Source organism: Arachis stenosperma, chromosome 8, assembly GCF_014773155.1.
Source record: "Arachis stenosperma cultivar V10309 chromosome 8, arast.V10309.gnm1.PFL2, whole genome shotgun sequence".
Taxonomy (NCBI): domain Eukaryota; kingdom Viridiplantae; phylum Streptophyta; class Magnoliopsida; order Fabales; family Fabaceae; genus Arachis; species Arachis stenosperma.
This window is the reverse complement of record NC_080384.1, coordinates 22,296,702-22,314,081: the sequence shown is the minus strand read 5'-3', so window position 1 is coordinate 22,314,081 and position 17,380 is coordinate 22,296,702. Positions and strand designations below refer to the sequence as shown.

General features: G+C 36.9%; 1 pseudogene; it reads right to left on the bottom strand.

Moving 5' to 3' along the window:
- The window catches only part of LOC130945605 (UDP-glycosyltransferase 73C6-like), a 56,209-nt pseudogene extending 41,873 nt beyond the window's left edge, over positions 1-14,336 (bottom strand).
- Positions 14,337-17,380: the final 3,044 nt, after the last annotated feature.

Genomic DNA, 17,380 nt, shown 5'->3' with positions numbered 1-17,380 from the left:
AAAAGAACGGCATAATATGAGATCGGAGTCACTATTGAGGAACATCATAGACTCAAATTTAGTAACATGAATATTAGGATCTCCGATCCCTTTATAAGGTACCAGCGTCATAGGGAGCGTGAAGTTTTGAGGCATCTTAAAGCTCATAATTTCTTCAGAAAATGGGTTAGCTCGCCCCCTCCCGGTCTTCGGGGTTTTTTCCTCCGTTTTGGCATTGGACTCTGATTGGTGTTCGTCTTGCTGATCAGTGTTTACTTCTTTGTTGACATTTTTCCTTTCACCTTTATTCTGCAAGGTGGCTAATGGCTCAGCCATTCGCTGATTTTCTGCGAGTAATGCCACATTTGCTGCCACAAGGTCGGGACCGGTGATAAACCCCATTTTGACGGTTTATCTTGTATTGATTTTAAGAGATTTTATCACCTTTTACCCACATGTATTCAATGAAATAGCATGGTTTTGTGATTGTCTCCTTATTTGTACCTAGATGTGAAAACATGCTTTTAAACCCTTAATTTGATGATTTTCATTCACCTTTGATTCCATAAGTTGCCTTGATATATTTGTTAGTGATTTCAGGTTGAAAAGGCTAGGAATGGATCAAAGGAGTGAAGAGGAAAGCATGCAAAGTAGAGAAATCATGGAAAGTCAAAGAAGTTGAACTCGCCCATGGACGCGCGCGCACACCTGGCGCTTGCGCGCACCTTGCGAATTACCCCATGGACGCGTACGCGTGATGTGCGCGTACGCGTCGGTGTTGGTTTATGATTTTTTAATAAAAACTTGGCCAACGAATTCCCAAGGGTTGTGGGGCCCAATCCCAACCAACTTTGGCGCCAAGGATGCTATTTAAAGTCAAGGATTGAAGAGCAAAGGGACAGGAGTTCATTCCCACTCATTAGGATTAGTTTAGAAGTAGTTTCTAGAGAGAGAAGCTCTCACTTCTCTCTAGGATTAGGATTAGGATTAGGTTTAGTTCTTAGATCTAGAATTTAATTCATCTTCTTCTACTTCTATCCTTTCAATTCCTTGTTGTTACATTCTTCTTCCATTCTTTTGTTGTAATTTCCTTTATGTTGTTCTTATGTTTTGTTGTAGATCTACTATTGTTCCTTCCATTTTCTTTCAATTCAATAAGAGGTAATTCATGTAGATCTTGTTTCCTTTAATTGTTGTTGTTAATTCTTTGCAATAATTGTTGTTAGATTTTTGTTCTTGTTGTTGATTTACTATGTTTTCCTTTTATGCCTTCCAAGTGTTTGATGAAATGCTTGGTTGGATTTTAGAGTAGAATTTTATACTCTTGGCTTGGAAAGGTAACTTAGGACCTCTTGTGTTACTAATGTCCAAGTGATTGATGATTGGGAGCCATTGACTCTAGTTCTCACTAATTGAATTAGTGGAGAGTTAGGACTTATGGACTAGGATTGATATAGCTCATTTGACTTTCCTTTACTACTAGTTAGAGGATGATTTAGTGAGATTAATCCTTGCCAATTCTCATATTGTGGTTAGTGATTAGGATAGAGATCCTTGACCACTAACCCTTGCCAAGACCTTTTTAGGCCTTAATTTACTTTCTTGCCATTTATCTTTCATGCTTCTTATCAAAACCCCAAAATAACTCACAACCAATAACAAGACACTTCATTACAATTCCTAGGGAGAATGACCCGAGGTCCAATACTTCGGTTTATAAATTTTAGGGGTTTGTACTAGTGACAAACAACTTTTTGTATGAAAGGATTATTGTTTGGTTTAGAAACTATACTTTACAACGAGATTTCATTAGTAAAATTCTAAACCGTCAAAAATCCAATCATCAACTGGCATGCTGATGGGTGCCCGATTGATCCGTCATGCTTCAGTTCTTGAAAAAATAAGAAAGAGCACAAGGTGTATGGGGTTACACATGAAAATGAAGAAAAAATCGAGCCCCACGATGGGCGCCAATTGTTCCGTCCAGAGTATGCTTCCGAAGTATGGTCGGCGTCACGACAGTGAGAGGATTCGGAAGCGTTCTCCTGCGAACCTTTGACCTCGGCGTGGACCCTGCAAAAAGGACTCCGACGCTCAAGTCAATTACGAGAATAACAAACTTAAAAGCAATAACGTTAAGAAAATGAAACTGGGAAGTGATGAGTAGGTGGTGATTGCCCTGTATATCCTGTTTTGGCGGGTTAAGCTCGTCTGGTTAAATAGGTTGGACCTCGAGTAATGCTCGGTGCTGTTGTTAGTAGGATTTGATTTCGAAATTCTGTTACACAAGGATCTCGGTATGATTTGAATTAATGGGTTTATTCTCGGTTGTATGGTTTGTTTGCCGAAGATATTGGAAGATTTGGCCGAGAATATCGGTGAGGTACACAAAGCATCATAACACATTAAACAGAAGCAACTAACTCCAGCAAAAGAAACCCTTGGAATCTTGAATTTCTTAGCGACGTGGATCGTGTACGGTAGATTTATATTGGAGACTATGCAGCATGCCGGCGGCGACAACTCTTCGAAGATCTTTTCCACCGGTTCCTTAGAAGACTTGCTGCGTTGAAAAAATTGAAAGCATTGCCAAGTGAATGAAGCATGTCAAGATTCTCACATCCTTCTGGCAAGCCGGTTTCTTGATATGGAAACTGAAGCTGGATTTGTCGAATCTGGTAACCGGAATGAATGTAGCGAGCTGGTGGACGAAATTGTGATCCATGTTCTTTTGTACTTGTATGAAATCATTATTATGGCATCGGTTGTTTTCACAATTCCGTTCAACTAACCAGCAAGTGTACTGGGTCGTCCAAGTAATAAACCTTACGCGAGTAAGGGTCGATCCCATAGAGATTGTTGGTATGAAGCAAGCTATGGTCACCTTGTAAATCTCAGTTAGGCAGATTAAAATTGTTTATGATTTCGAAAATTAATAATAAAAGAGAAGAAATAAAAGGGATAGAATACTTATGCAGATTCATTGGTGGGGATTTCAGATAAGCGAATGGAGATACTGTATGCTCAGGGACGCCTGCTATCCTCCTGCTTCAACTCAATCCTTCTTACTCCTTTCCATGGCAAGCTGTGTATAGGGGTTCACCGTTCGACGATGGCTACTTTCAATCCTCTCGGGAAAATGGTCCTCTGCGGCTGTCACTCGCATGGCTAATCGTCTGGAGGCATCACCTGGCCGAAGGCTACATCCCATCCTCGCAGTGAAAACTACGCTCACGCGCTCTGTCACAGCACGGCTAATCACTGGTTGGTTCCCGCGCCTACTGGAATAGAATCCCTTGATTCTTTTGCGTCTGTCACTAACGCCCAGCACTTGCGAGTCTGAAGCACGTCACAGTCATTCATTACCGGAATCCTACTCGGAATACCACAGACAATGTTAGACTTTCCGGATTCCCAGGATCCTACTCGGAATACCACAGACAAGGTGAGACTTTTCGGATCCTCATAAATGCCGCCATCTATCTAGCTTATACCACGAAGATCCTGTTGGGGAATCTAAGAGATACACATTCAAGCTCTGTTGCAGGTAGAACGGAAGTGGTTGTCAATCACGCGCGTTCATAAGTGAGAATGATAATGAGGGTCATATAATCATCACATTCATCATGTTCTTGGGTGAGAATGAATATCTTGGAATAAGAATAAGAGAGATTTGAATAAAAGAAAATAGAATTGCATTAATACTTGAGGTACAGCAGAGCTCCACACCCTTAATCTATGGTGTGCAGAAACTCCACCGTTGAAAATACATAAGTAAAAGGTTCAGGCATGGCCGAATGGCCAGCCCCCTAAAACGTGATCAATAGCCTCTTAGGATGAAGAATAAAACAAAACTGAGACCAAAAGATGTCTAATACAATAGTAAGAGGTCCTATATATACTAGACTAGCTACTAGGGTTTACATGAGTAAGTAATTGATGCATAAATCCACTTCCAGGGCCCACTTGGTGTATGCTTGGGCTGAGCTTGATCAATCCACGAGCTGAGGCTTCTCTTGGAGTTGAACTCCGAGTTATGACGTGTTTTGGGCGTTCAACTCCGGATCATGACGTTTTTCTGGCGTTTAACTCCAGACAGCAGCATGTACTTGGCGTTCAACGCCAAGTTACGTCGTCAATTTCCGAATAAAGTATAAACTATTATATATTGCTGGAAAGCCCTGGATGTCTACTTTCCAAAGCCGTTGAGAGCGCGCCATTTGGAGTTCTGTAGCTCCAGAAAATCCATTTTGAGTGCAGGGAGATCAGAATCCAACAGCATCAGCAATCCTTTTGTCAGCCTTTTTTCAGAGTTTTGCTCAAGTCCTTCAATTTCAGCCAGAAATTACCTGAAATCACAGAAAAACACACAAACTCGTAGTAAAGTCCAGAAATGTGAATTTAACATAAAAACTGATGAAAACATCCCTAAAAGTAGCTTAAACTTACTAAAAACTACCTAAAAACAATGCCAAAAAGCGTATAAATTATCCGCTCATCACAACACCAAACTTAAATTGTTGCTTGCCCCCAAGCAACTGAAAATCAAATAGGATAAAAAGAAGAGAATATACTATAAATTCCAAAATATCAACGAATATTAATTATAATTAGATGAGCGGGACTTGTAGCTTTTTGCTTCTGAACAGTTTTGGCATCTCACTTTTTCCTTTGAAGTTTAGAATGATTGGCTTCTCTAGGAACTTAGAATTTCGGATAGTGTTATTGACTTTCCTAGTTAAGCATGTTGATTCTTGAACACAGCTACTTATGAGTCTTGGCCGTGGCCCTAAGCACTTTGTTTTCCAGTATTACCACCGGATACATAAATGCCACAGACACATAACTGGGTGAACCTTTTCAGATTGTGACTTAGCTTTGCTAAAGTCCCCAGTTAGTGGTGTCCAAAGCTCTTAAGCACACTCTTTTGCTTTGGATCACGACTTTAACCACTCAGTCTCAAGCTTTTCACTTGGACCTTCATGACACAAGCACATGGTTAGGGACAGCTTGATTTAGCCGCTTAGGCCTGGATTTAATTTCCTTGGGCCCTCCTATCCATTGATGCTCAAAGCCTTTGATCCTTTTTACCCTTACCTTTTGGTTTTAAGGGCTATTGGCTTTTTCTACTGCTCCTTCTTTTTTTTTTTCGCCACTTTTTTTTTTCGCAAGCTTTTGCTATTCACTGCTTTTTCTTGCTTCAAGAATCAATTTCATGATTTTTCAGATTGTCAATAACATTTCTCCTTGTTCATCATTGATGACAAGTCATCTTAGCCTAGTTTCACTAGTCTTTTTCTTTTGTTTTCACTTGAATTATGCACTTTCTTGAGCCATAAGCAAGCCAATTGGGTAGATTTTCATGTTTCCTTTGATTTAATCAACCATATGTGAATTAATACAATTTCATGAGGTTTTATGCTATATTTGATACATATTGTGAAAGAATGAATATCTCATGATTTTAAGCATAGCTTTGATGTGTTTGGTTGATTAATGATAGGTGAAGAAAGCTTGGAGAAAGGTTGAAGCAAGAAGGAATGGCTAGGAGCAAAGAGAGGGCAATGGAATAAGTGAAATTGAACCAGGAAGCAAAAAGTTGGACCTAAAGTTAGCCCTCAAACTTTTGCACAAACTTTTGGGTGAAAAGTTAGCCTCAAAGTTAGACCCCTAACTTTTGGGCTAACGTTAGAATTTGAAAATCACTCCCTGGGCTACTCACGTTTGCGCCAACGTTAGACCCCTAACTTTTGGGCTAACGTTGGCATGAGAAAAATCTCCCTGGCCACCAAAAGTTTGCGCCAACGTTAGCCCCCTAACTTTTGGGCTAACGTTGGCACATGAAAATATAAGGGGAGGGGCAAAAGTTTGCGCCAATGTTAGACCCCTAACTTTTGGGCTAACGTTGGCGCCATAGGTGCACTAGGAAGGGCCAACGTTGGAGCAAAAGTTAAACCCCTAACTTTTGCACCAACGTTGGTATCAGCAAAAGAGGCTAGCTGATATGAAAAGTTGGGACAAAAGTTAGACCCCTAACTTTTGCTCAAACTTTTACTCCAACTTTTACAACACTCCAACCCGGTTCAATTGGTTCACTTTGGTTCCTCTCCAAACTCCAAGAGCAATCAACCAAGGCCTCTTTCAACCCAATTCCACCAAGAGCAAAGGCCCAACTCAAGGCTTGAAGATCATTTGAAGAAAGTGTATAAATAGGATAGAATTCAAGTTATTCAGGGAGCTTCCCTTTTTAGTTTTCATAGAGCTTCCCTTTTTAGTTTTCATAGAGCTTCCCTTTTTAGTTTTCATAGAGTTTTCTTTTCGGTTGGCATTGGGAGCTCACTTTTACATTCTAGCATTGTTGTTTTAATTCAAGAGAATTGGGGAGGAGAATTGATCTCTCTTCTTCCTTGTTCTTGCCAAGCACTCTTTACTTTCCTTGCTTCAGATCTTAGGGAGAGAATTGAAGAAATTCTGTTTCAATCTCACCTTGGGATCTTGTTTAATTTTCTGCTTAATTGAATTTCAGTTTCGGTTACTTGCTTCTTCATCTAATCTCTTTGCAATTTACAATTTCCTTGCAATTGTTCTTGTTGGATCTAGGAAGGCATTGAGATCTAAACCTGGTTTTCTAGTCTCTTGGGTCCTGAGATCCGGATTTCCCATTTACCACTCCCTGTTTAATGTTTCCATGCTCATTTACTTTTCTGTTTAAGATCCGGTTTGATCCAAGCCATTCTCTAATTCTCTGTTTGTTGCAATTTTACTTTTCCTTGTTTAATTTCTGCAAATCTAACTCCCAATTCCCTTTACAATTCACGCCATTTACATTTCTTGCATTTTAAGATTTTGCAATTTACATTTCTTGCGTTCTAAGTTTCCGCCATTTAATATCTTGTTCTTTAAGATTCAGCACTTTAACTCCTGTTCTCTTTAATTTTATGCCAATTACCCATTCCCTTTACTTTCTATGCAATTTAAATTCTGCAAGTCACAAATCACTCTACCAAATCTTGATTCGCTTGACTAAATTAACCACTAGATTAAAATTGCTCAATCCTTCAATCCCTGTGGGATCGACCTCACTCCCGTGAGTTTTATTACTTGATGCGACCCGGTGCACTTGCCGGTGAGTTTTGTGTCGGATCGTTTTTCGCACGTCAATCATTCTTTCAAGAGCCAACAATTTTAACATTCATAAACAACAAGATCAAAAGACATATGCACTGTTCAAGCATTCATTCAGAAAACAAAAAGTATTGTCACCACATCAATAAAATTAAATTAAATTCAAGGATAAATTCGAAATTCATGTACTTCTTGTTCTTTTGAATTAAAACATTTTTCATTTAAGAGAGGTGAAGGATTAATGGATTTTATTCATAGCTTTGAGGCATGGTTACATACTAATGATCATGAAGTAAAGACACAAAACATAGATAAACACAATATTAAAAACCGAAAAGCAGAAAGAAATAAGAACAAGGAATGAATCCACCTGAGTGAGGGTGGCGCCTTCTTGAAGGTCCAATGGTGCTTTTTGAGCTCCTCTGTGTCTCTTCCTTGCTTCTGTTGAATGATTCCTAGTAATTTTGGTGTTTCTACCCTTAGTTGCTTCCAATATTTGTGTGGAGGACAACTTATCCCCTGAGGTATCTCAGGGATCTCTTGATTTGCAGCCACATGTTCTACCACTGAGCTATGACGGCTTATATGAGTCTTTCCATCTCCCAAGACTCAGAGGTGGAAGCTTTTGTCTTCCCTTTGAGGTTTCTCTGGCCTTAGGTGCCATTAATGGTAATGGAAAAGCAAAAAAGCTATGCTTTTATCACACCAAACTTAAAATATTGCTCGCCCTCGAGCAAGAGAAGAAAGAAGAGAAGAAGAAGAAGAAGAAGAAAATGGAGGTGAGTGAGGGGAGATGGATTTGGCTATATGGGTGGGATTAGGTGGGAAAAAGAAGATGAATTGTAAAGGTAGGTGGGGTGTATAGGGAAGAGTGGATAGATGTGGGTGGTGAATGAAAAACAGAAGGGATAACCATGAATGAAGAGATAGAGGGCGAGGTAGGTGGGGATCCTGTGACGTCCACAGATCCTGAGGTGTCAAGGAATTCCATCCCTGCACCAAATAGGCATGTAAAATGCCTTTGCACACCATTCTGGCGTTTAAACGCCCATTGGTGCACATTCTGGGCGTTCAACGCCCATGTAAAGCATGTTTCTGGCGTTGAACGCCAGTTTCATGCTTGTTACTGGCGTTCAGCGCCAGTTTTTCCTTTCTGGGCACATTCCTGGCGTTCAGCGCCAGAATGTTGCTTGTTTCTGGCGTTCAGCGCCAGAATGGTGCTCTGTTCTGGCGTTGAACGCCAGCCAGATGCATCCTACTGGCATTGAACGCCAGCCTGTGCGTCCTCCAGGGTGAAAATTTTTTCTTCTGCTGTTTTTGATTCTGTTTTTAATTTTTATGATTTTTTCGTGACTCCTCATGATCATGTACCTAATAAAACACAAAATAACAATAAAATAAAAATTAGATAAATAAAATTGGGTTGCCTCCCAACAAGCGCTTCTTTAATGTCAATAGCTTGACAGTGGCTCTCATGGAGCCACAAGGTGATCAGGTCAATGTTGTATAGTCCCAACACCAAACTTAGAGTTTGGATATAGGGTCTTTACACCAAATTTAGAGTTTGGTTGTGGCCTCACAACACCAAACTTAGAGTTTGATTGTGTGGGCTCTTCTTGACTCTGAACTGAGAGAAGCTCTTCATGCTTACTCTCTTTTGTCACAGAGGGATGGCCATGTGCCTTAAACACAAGGTATTCCCCATTCAATTGAAGGACTAATTCTCTTCTGTTGACATCTATTACAGCTTCTGCTGTGGCTAGGAAAGGTCTTCCAAGGATGATACATTCATCATCTTCCTTCCTAGTGTCTAGGATTATGAAATCAGTAGGGATGTAAAGGCCTTCAACCTTTACTAGAACGTCCTCTACTAACCCATAAGCTTGTCTCAATGACTTGTCTGCCAATTGCAATGAGAACAAGGCAGGCTGTACCTCAATGATCCCCAGCTTCTCCATTACAGAGAGTGGCATAAGATTTATCCCTGACCCCAGATCACACAGAGCTTTTGCAAAGTTCATGGTGCCTATGGTGCAAGGTATTAAGAACTTGCCAGGATCTTGTTTCTTTTGAGGTAGAGTTTTCTGAATCCAAGAATCCAGTTCATTAATGAGCAATGGAGGTTCACTTTCCCAAGTCTCATTACCAAATAACTTGGCATTCAGCTTCATGATAGCTCCTAAATATTGAGCAACTTGCTCTCCAATTATATCTTCGTCCTCTTCAGAGGAAGAATAGTCTTCAGAGCTCATGAATGGCAGAAGGAGATTTAATGGAATCTCTATGGTCTCTATATGAGCCTCAGATTCCTTTGGATCCTTAATAGGAAACTCCTTCTTGTTTGAGGGACGTCCCAGGAGGTCTTCCTCACTAGGATTTTCGTCCTCCTCCTCCCTTGTGCATCCGGCCATGTTGAGTATATCAATGGCCTTGCATTCTCCTTTTGGGTTCTCTTCTGTATTGCTTGGGAGAATACTGGGAGGAGTTTCAATGACTTTCTTACTCAGCTGGCCCACTTGTGCCTCCAAATTTCTAATGGAGGATCTTGTTTCATTCATGAAACTGAAAGTGGCCTTTGACAGATCAGAGACTATATTGGCTAAATTAGAAGTGTTTTGTTCATAATTCTCTGTCTGTTGCTGAGAAGATGATGGATATGGCTTACTATTGCCCAGCCTATTGCGTCCACCATTGTTAAAGCCTTGTTGAGGCTTTTGTTGATCCTTTCATGAGAAATTTGGATGATTTCTCCATGATGAGTTATAGGTGTTACCATAAGGTTCACCCATGTAATTAACCTCTGCCATGGCAGGGTTCTCAGGATCATAAGCTTCTTCAGAAGCTGCCTCTCTAGTACTGTTGGATGCATGTTGCCATCCATTCAGATTTTGAGAGATCATGTTGACCTGTTGAGTCAACACTTTGTTCTGAGCCAATATGGCATTCAGAGCATCAATTTCAAGAACACCTTTCTTCTGAGGTATCCCATTATTCACGGAATTCCTCTCAGAAGTGTACATGAATTGGTTGTTTGCAACCATGTCAATGAGTTCTTGAGCCTCTTCAGGTGTTTTCTTCAGGTGAATAGATCCACCTACAGAATGGTCCAATGACATTTTCGAAAATTCAGATAGACCATAATAGAATATATCTAATATGGTCCATTCTGAAAACATGTCAGATGGACACCTTTTGGTCAGCTGCTTGTATCTTTCCCAAGCTTCATAGAGGGATTCACCATCTTTTTGTTTGAAGGTTTGAACATCTACTCTCAGCTTGCTCAGCTTTTGAGGAGGAAAGAATTTATCCAAGAAGGCAGTGACCAGCATATCCCATGAGTCCAGGCTATCCTTGGGTTGTGAATCCAACCATATTCTAGCTCTGTCTCTTACAGTAAAAGGGAAAAGCATGAGTCTGTAGACTTCAAGATCAACTCCATTTGTCTTTACAGTCTCACAGATCTGCAAGAACTCAGTTAAAAACTGATAAGGATCTTCAGATGAAAGTCCATAAAACTTGCAGTTTTGTTGCATTAAGGCAACTAGCTGAGGTTTCAGCTCAAAGTTATTGGCTCCAATGGCAGGAATGGAGATGCTTCTTCCATCAAACTTGGACGTTGGCTTTGTGAAGTCACCAAGCATTCTCCTTGCATTATTATTATTTTCGGCTGCCATCTCCTTCTCTTGTTCGAAAATTTCTGAAAGGTTGTTTCTGGATTGTTGTAATTTAGCTTCTCTTAATTTTCTCTTCAGAGTCCTTTCAGGTTCTGGATCAATTTCAACAAGAGTGCCTTTATCCTTGTTCCTGCTCATATGAAAGAGAAGAAAACAAGAAAAGAAGGGGAATCCTCTATGTCACAGTATAGAGATTCCTTTATGTTAGTAGAAGAAGAAGGGGGTAGAAGAATGAAGAAGGAGATTCGGATTTTTGGATGAAGAGAGGTGAAGAGAAGTGTTAGTAAATAAATAATTAAATAGAAGAAGAAAAGAGAAGGAAAATTTCGAAAATAATTTTGAAAAAGAGATTAGTAATTTTCGAAAATTAGAGATAAAATGTAATTAAAATTAAAACATGAAACAATTAGTTAATTAAAAAGAATTTTTGAAAAAGGGGTGAGATATTTTCGAAAATTAGAGAGGGAAAAGTAGTTAGGTGGTTTTGAAAAAGATAAGAAACAAACAAAAAGTTAGTTAGTTGATTGAAAAAGATTTGAAATCAAATTTGAAAAAGATAAAATTTTTTTTTTTGGAAAAGATAAGATAAAAAGATAAGACTTTTAAGAAAAAGATATTTTGAAAAATATTTGATTTTTAAAATGACTTAACTAACAAGAAACTACAAGATAAGATTCTAGAATTTAAAGATTGAACCTTTCTTATCAAGAAAGTAACAAACTTCAAATTTTTGAACCAATCACATTAATTGTTAGCTAATTTTTGAAAATTAGATATAAAAGATAAGAAAAAGATTTTTGAAAAATAATTTTTTTTAAATTTTCGAAAAATATAAAAAAAATGAAAAATATATGATTTTTGAAAAAGATTTTGAAAAGATAAGATTTTTAAAATTGAAAATTTGACTTGACTTGTAAGAAACAACTAATTTTGAAAATTTTTGACTAAGTCAACTCAAATTTTTGAAAATTTGGAGGGAAATAAGGAAAAGATATTTTTTTTATTTTTGAATTTTTAATTAGGAGAGAGAAAAACACAAACATGACCCAAAACATAAAAATTTTGGATCAAACACAAAATGCATGCAAGAACACTATGAATGTCAAGATGAACATCAAGAACACTTTGAAGATCATGATGAACATCAAGAACAAAATTTTGAAAAATTTTTGATGCAAAGAAAACATGCAAGACACCAAACTTAGAAATCTTTATTGCATGGACTTTAACAAACGAAAAATGCACATGAAAAACAACAAACAACACAAAACAAGAAAACATCAAGATCAAACAAGAGGACTTATCAAGAACAACTTGAAGATCATGAAGAACACTATGAATGCATGGAATTTTCGAAAAATGCAAGAAAAATTTTAAAAGCATGCAATTGACACCAAACTTAAAATTTGACTCAAGACTTAAACAAGAAACACAAAATATTTTTAGTTTTTATGATTTTCTAATTTTTTTGGAGTTTTACTAATTTTTTTCGAAAATAAAGCTTTGAAAAACGAAAAATAAAAGAAAAATTTTGAAAAAGATTTTTGAAAAGAAAATTACCTAATCTGAGCAACAAGATGAACCGTCAGTTGTCCATACTCGAACAATCCCCGGCAACGGCGCCAAAAACTTGGTGGACGAAATTGTGATCCATGTTCTTTTGTACTTGTATGAAATCATTATTATGGCATCGGTTGTTTTCAAAATTCCGTTCAACTAACCAGCAAGTGTACTGGGTCGTCCAAGTAATAAACCTTACGCGAGTAAGGGTCGATCCCACAGAGATTGTTGGTATAAAGCAAGCTATGGTCACCTTGTAAATCTCAGTTAGGCAGATTAAAATTGTTTATGGTTTCGAAAATTAATAATAAAAGAGAAGAAATAAAAGGGATAGAATACTTATGCAGATTCATTGGTGGGGATTTCAGATAAGCGAATGGAGATACTGTATGCTCAGGGACGCCTGCTATCCTCCTGCTTCAACTCAATCCTTCTTACTCCTTTCCATGGCAAGTTGTGTATAGGGGTTCACCGTTCGACGATGGCTACTTTCAATCCTCTCGGGAAAATGGTCCTCTGCGGCTGTCACTCGCATGGCTAATCGTCTGGAGGCATCACCTGGCCGAAGGCTACATCCCATCCTCGCAGTGAAAACTACGCTCACGCGCTCTGTCACAGCACGGCTAATCACTGGTTGGTTCCCGCGCCTACTGGAATAGAATCCCTTGATTCTTTTGCGTCTGTCACTAACGCCCAGCACTTGCGAGTCTGAAGCACGTCACAGTCATTCATTACCGGAATCCTACTCGGAATACCACAGACAAGGTTAGACTTTCCGGATTCCCAGGATCCTACTCGGAATACCACAGACAAGGTGAGACTTTCCGGATCCTCATAAATGCCGCCATCTATCTAGCTTATACCACGAAGATCCTGTTGGAGAATCTAAGAGATACACATTCATGCTCTGTTGCAGGTAGAACGGAAGTGGTTGTCAATCACGCGCGTTCATAAGTGAGAATGATAATGAGGGTCATATAATCATCACATTCATCATGTTCTTGGGTGCGAATGAATATCTTGGAATAAGAATAAGAGAGATTTGAATAAAAGAAAATAGAATTGCATTAATACTTGAGGTACAGCAGAGCTCCACACCCTTAATCTATGGTGTGCAGAAACTCCACCGTTGAAAATACATAAGTAAAAGGTTCAGGCATGGCCGAATGGCCAGCCCCCTAAAACGTGATCAATAGCCTCTTAGGATGAAGAATAAAACAAAACTGAGACCAAAAGATGTCTAATACAATAGTAAGAGGTCCTATATATACTAGACTAGCTACTAGGGTTTACATGAGTAAGTAATTGATGCATAAATCCACTTCCAGGGCCCACTTGGTGTATGCTTGGGCTGAGCTTGATCAATCCACGAGCTGAGGCTTCTCTTGGAGTTGAACTCCGAGTTATGACGTGTTTTGGGCGTTCAACTCCGGATCATGACGTTTTTCTGGCGTTTAACTCCAGACAGTAGCATGTACTTGGCGTTCAACGCCAAGTTACGTCGTCAATTTCCGAATAAAGTATGGACTATTATATATTGCTGGAAAGCCCTGGATGTCTACTTTCCAACGCCGTTGAGAGCGCACCATTTGGAGTTCTGTAGCTCCAGAAAATCCATTTTGAGTGCAGGAAGGTCAGAATCCAACAGCATCAGCAGTCCTTTTGTCAGCCTTTTTTCAGAGTTTTGCTCAAGTCCCTCAATTTCAGCCAGAAATTACCTGAAATCACAGAAAAACACACAAACTCATAGTAAAGTCCAGAAATGTGAATTTAACATAAAAACTGATGAAAACATCCCTAAAAGTAGCTTAAACTTACTAAAAACTACCTAAAAACAATGCAAAAAAGCGTATAAATTATCCGCTCATCACGAGCGAAGGTTGATGTGAATCTTGCTGCATTTTGCGGGGTTGTGATAATCGTGACAATAATATTGTTATTGTGCTGAAGTAATAACTTTGCTAAGTCCATCATCGGAATCAAGTGGCCTTGTGCCATTAATGGAAACAGAACAAATGGAGCTGTGGTGTTTGGGGAGCCATTTTTGTTTCCTTGAAAATGGATAATTTAGGTTTAGTGTATTGAATAATTTTACTTGGACTCTAGCTTTATAAACTACATTTCGGTTTTGGTGACGTAAATGTCTACATAGGCAATCTAAAAAATATTATATATTTTTTATTTTTAATAAAATTATTTGATAAAATATAAAATAAAATATCCTTTATATTATTAAAAAATTAAAAAATAGTATAATCATCAATTCATATATAAATATATTATCTGCACACTAAAATCAGTTATTATTATGATGTACTTGTATACAGGGATAGATTCAGAAATATTATCATAGAGTCAATAACATATATAATATTAAAAAATTATGCAAAAAATTATATAATGTAAAATATATTATAAAAAATATAACGATAGAGAATATATTTTAAAGTATAAAAAATATGTATGTATTTTTTACTAACGAAGGGGTGGATTCTTTTTGTGACAAATTTTTCAGTAATTTTCTTTTCAATATAATTAAAAGACAATTAACAAAAATTTCATCTTTCATTTTGTTTCTAAGTTATTTCACAATATTTATAACTGAAAAAAATCTCTCAGTTGTAGCAGGTGAATCAGAGAGAATTACTATCAAATGAATCAAGAAGGACGGTCACAAAAAGAAAAAGAATCTATTTTATCGGATTTGAAAAATTTTATTTAATTAAAAAATATTAGTAATAATATCTTTTTCAGATTTTTTTAATATTGTTATTTACTTTTTAGATATTACAAATCATTAATATTTGAATTAGACTGGACTTTTATTTATACTAAACTAAATTCTAAATAAATTTTTTTAAAAAATTAAATCATACGTAATAACTTATTACTATTAATTTAAAAAAAAAAGTTAGTGAGGTCGTTGCCTCCACTCTCCCCCTATGTCCGTCCCTACTTTTATATAAATAAAATAATGTTATATAACTAGCAAATATTATTATTATTTTTTGCTAGTACTTAGTCAATAATAATTTGAACTCATATTTACAGGATTTTGCACACAAAAAACATATAGTTTGCATTTATATTTATCAAAATTTTATACATATAAATCAATACAGTTTGTATCTATATTTTTTAGAGTTTACACACATAAATTAATAAAATTTATTTATTAAATATAATTTAATATTTGTACTTGCTAAATAATAACAAAAAATATTAAAAATTACTAATTTTAATTTTTTATATAAATATATATAATTTAATTATTTTAATATATATTTTAATATATTTTAATATATTCTATTTTAATGACTTAATGTATGTCCATAATTGATTCATATATTATTGTGTTGTGTCTCCGGAAATCTCTTTACAATCAACATCATGTGTCTTTGGATCCGATGAAATTATGTACGTATGTATATCTGAATGCACAAAGTGCAAGAGATTTCCCATTGGATTTGACAACCTGTCCAATTACTTATTTGAACGTTTCAGTCTGTCTCCATGAGTCCATGTATATCCATCCCTCCTATCCTGAGAAATTCATTATCGTTGTTGAATTTAACCAGTTGGGTTAGGGAGTGGGTATTGGGTGGCTCTTAGAGTCAGGTTTAGGTTATTGGGCTTAGCCCAAAGTCCAAAAAAAAAAACCAATTGGGGGAAGACGGCTGGCCACACATATATAAGTTGTTTGTTAAAATTTTTATTTTTTATAAGTAAATATAAAAATAGATGAATAGACAAGTTAATTCTTGGTTCTTGGATTCCAAACATACAAAGAAAAAAAATTAAACATACTAAAATAAAAGGTAAAAAACTATTACATTAGCCACGTATAGAGATTAAACTCACATCTCAATTTTTTTAAAGAAAGAAAAAAAATATGATACTATATTCAAACAATCAAACGGTTGAGTTTAGAAAATAATTAATTTTTAATTATGATAGTAAATATTTAGTTAAGTTTAAAAAATTTAGAGTATTTATTCAAATTGGTCCCCAACGAATTTTGAAGTGGACGTTTTAGTCTCCAACAAAATTTAATTACACAATTAGTTCCCAATATTTATAGACGTCCGTCACTTTAGTCCTTCTATTAGTTTACTCTGTAAAATCCTAACGATGGAGTCCAACGTGTCACGTTAAGGTGAGTCAGACATTAAGTGACCCGTTAGATTGAAGACAAATTAATCCCTAGAAAGACAACAACAAAAACGTTATTGTATGATGCCTTAAAGCCTGAAACAATGGTCTGGAGGTCATCACCATCTTCGTTACTCTGAAAATGTGAAACCATGGCAAGTGGAGGGAATTGAACAAGCTCTTATCGTCGACGAGCTAGAGGTGGCGGAGATGGTAGCACTAGTAGTGCTTCAAGTGGCGATAAATTTGGAATTGCAAGAGGAGAGAATCCAAGATGCCACTGCGGAGCCTATGCCATTGTTGCAGAGTCTGGAAAGAGAAGAATCCAAGAAGACCTTTCTTTGGGTGTTCTTATTATAGGGTAAGAAATATAGGGTATGCTTACCTTCTTATGGATTGCAAAATTTTGTTCATGGATTTACTCTGATTTTTTGCATTTTACCCTTTAATATAGGAAAATATTTCACACTGTGAATTCTTTATATGGTTTGACAAGATTTTTTCCTATGAAATACAAGGTAGCCAGCATAATGTTGTACTGGAAGAGAGGGTGAAAAAGTTGACAGATTTGGCAGATGAATTGGAGAAGAAGACTAAAAATGCAAGTAAAAGGAGGGAGCATAGCAGTCAATGCAGAAGTGTATTTTTTTTATACTAGGTTTTTTTATTTGTCTTTTTGTAGGAAGGATGTATGTAAAAAAGAAATAGAATTAGGTTCTTATAATGGAAAGATATCTTGTAGTTGGATAAGTGATCAAAGTGTAATTGCTAATATGTAGTATGTCAGAATTGTTTAATGAAACTTCCTTTGTCCAATATTATAATCATGTGCATTCACAAAATAATGCTCCAAGAACCTGATTTAATAAAAATCAAAGCACTCATAATTA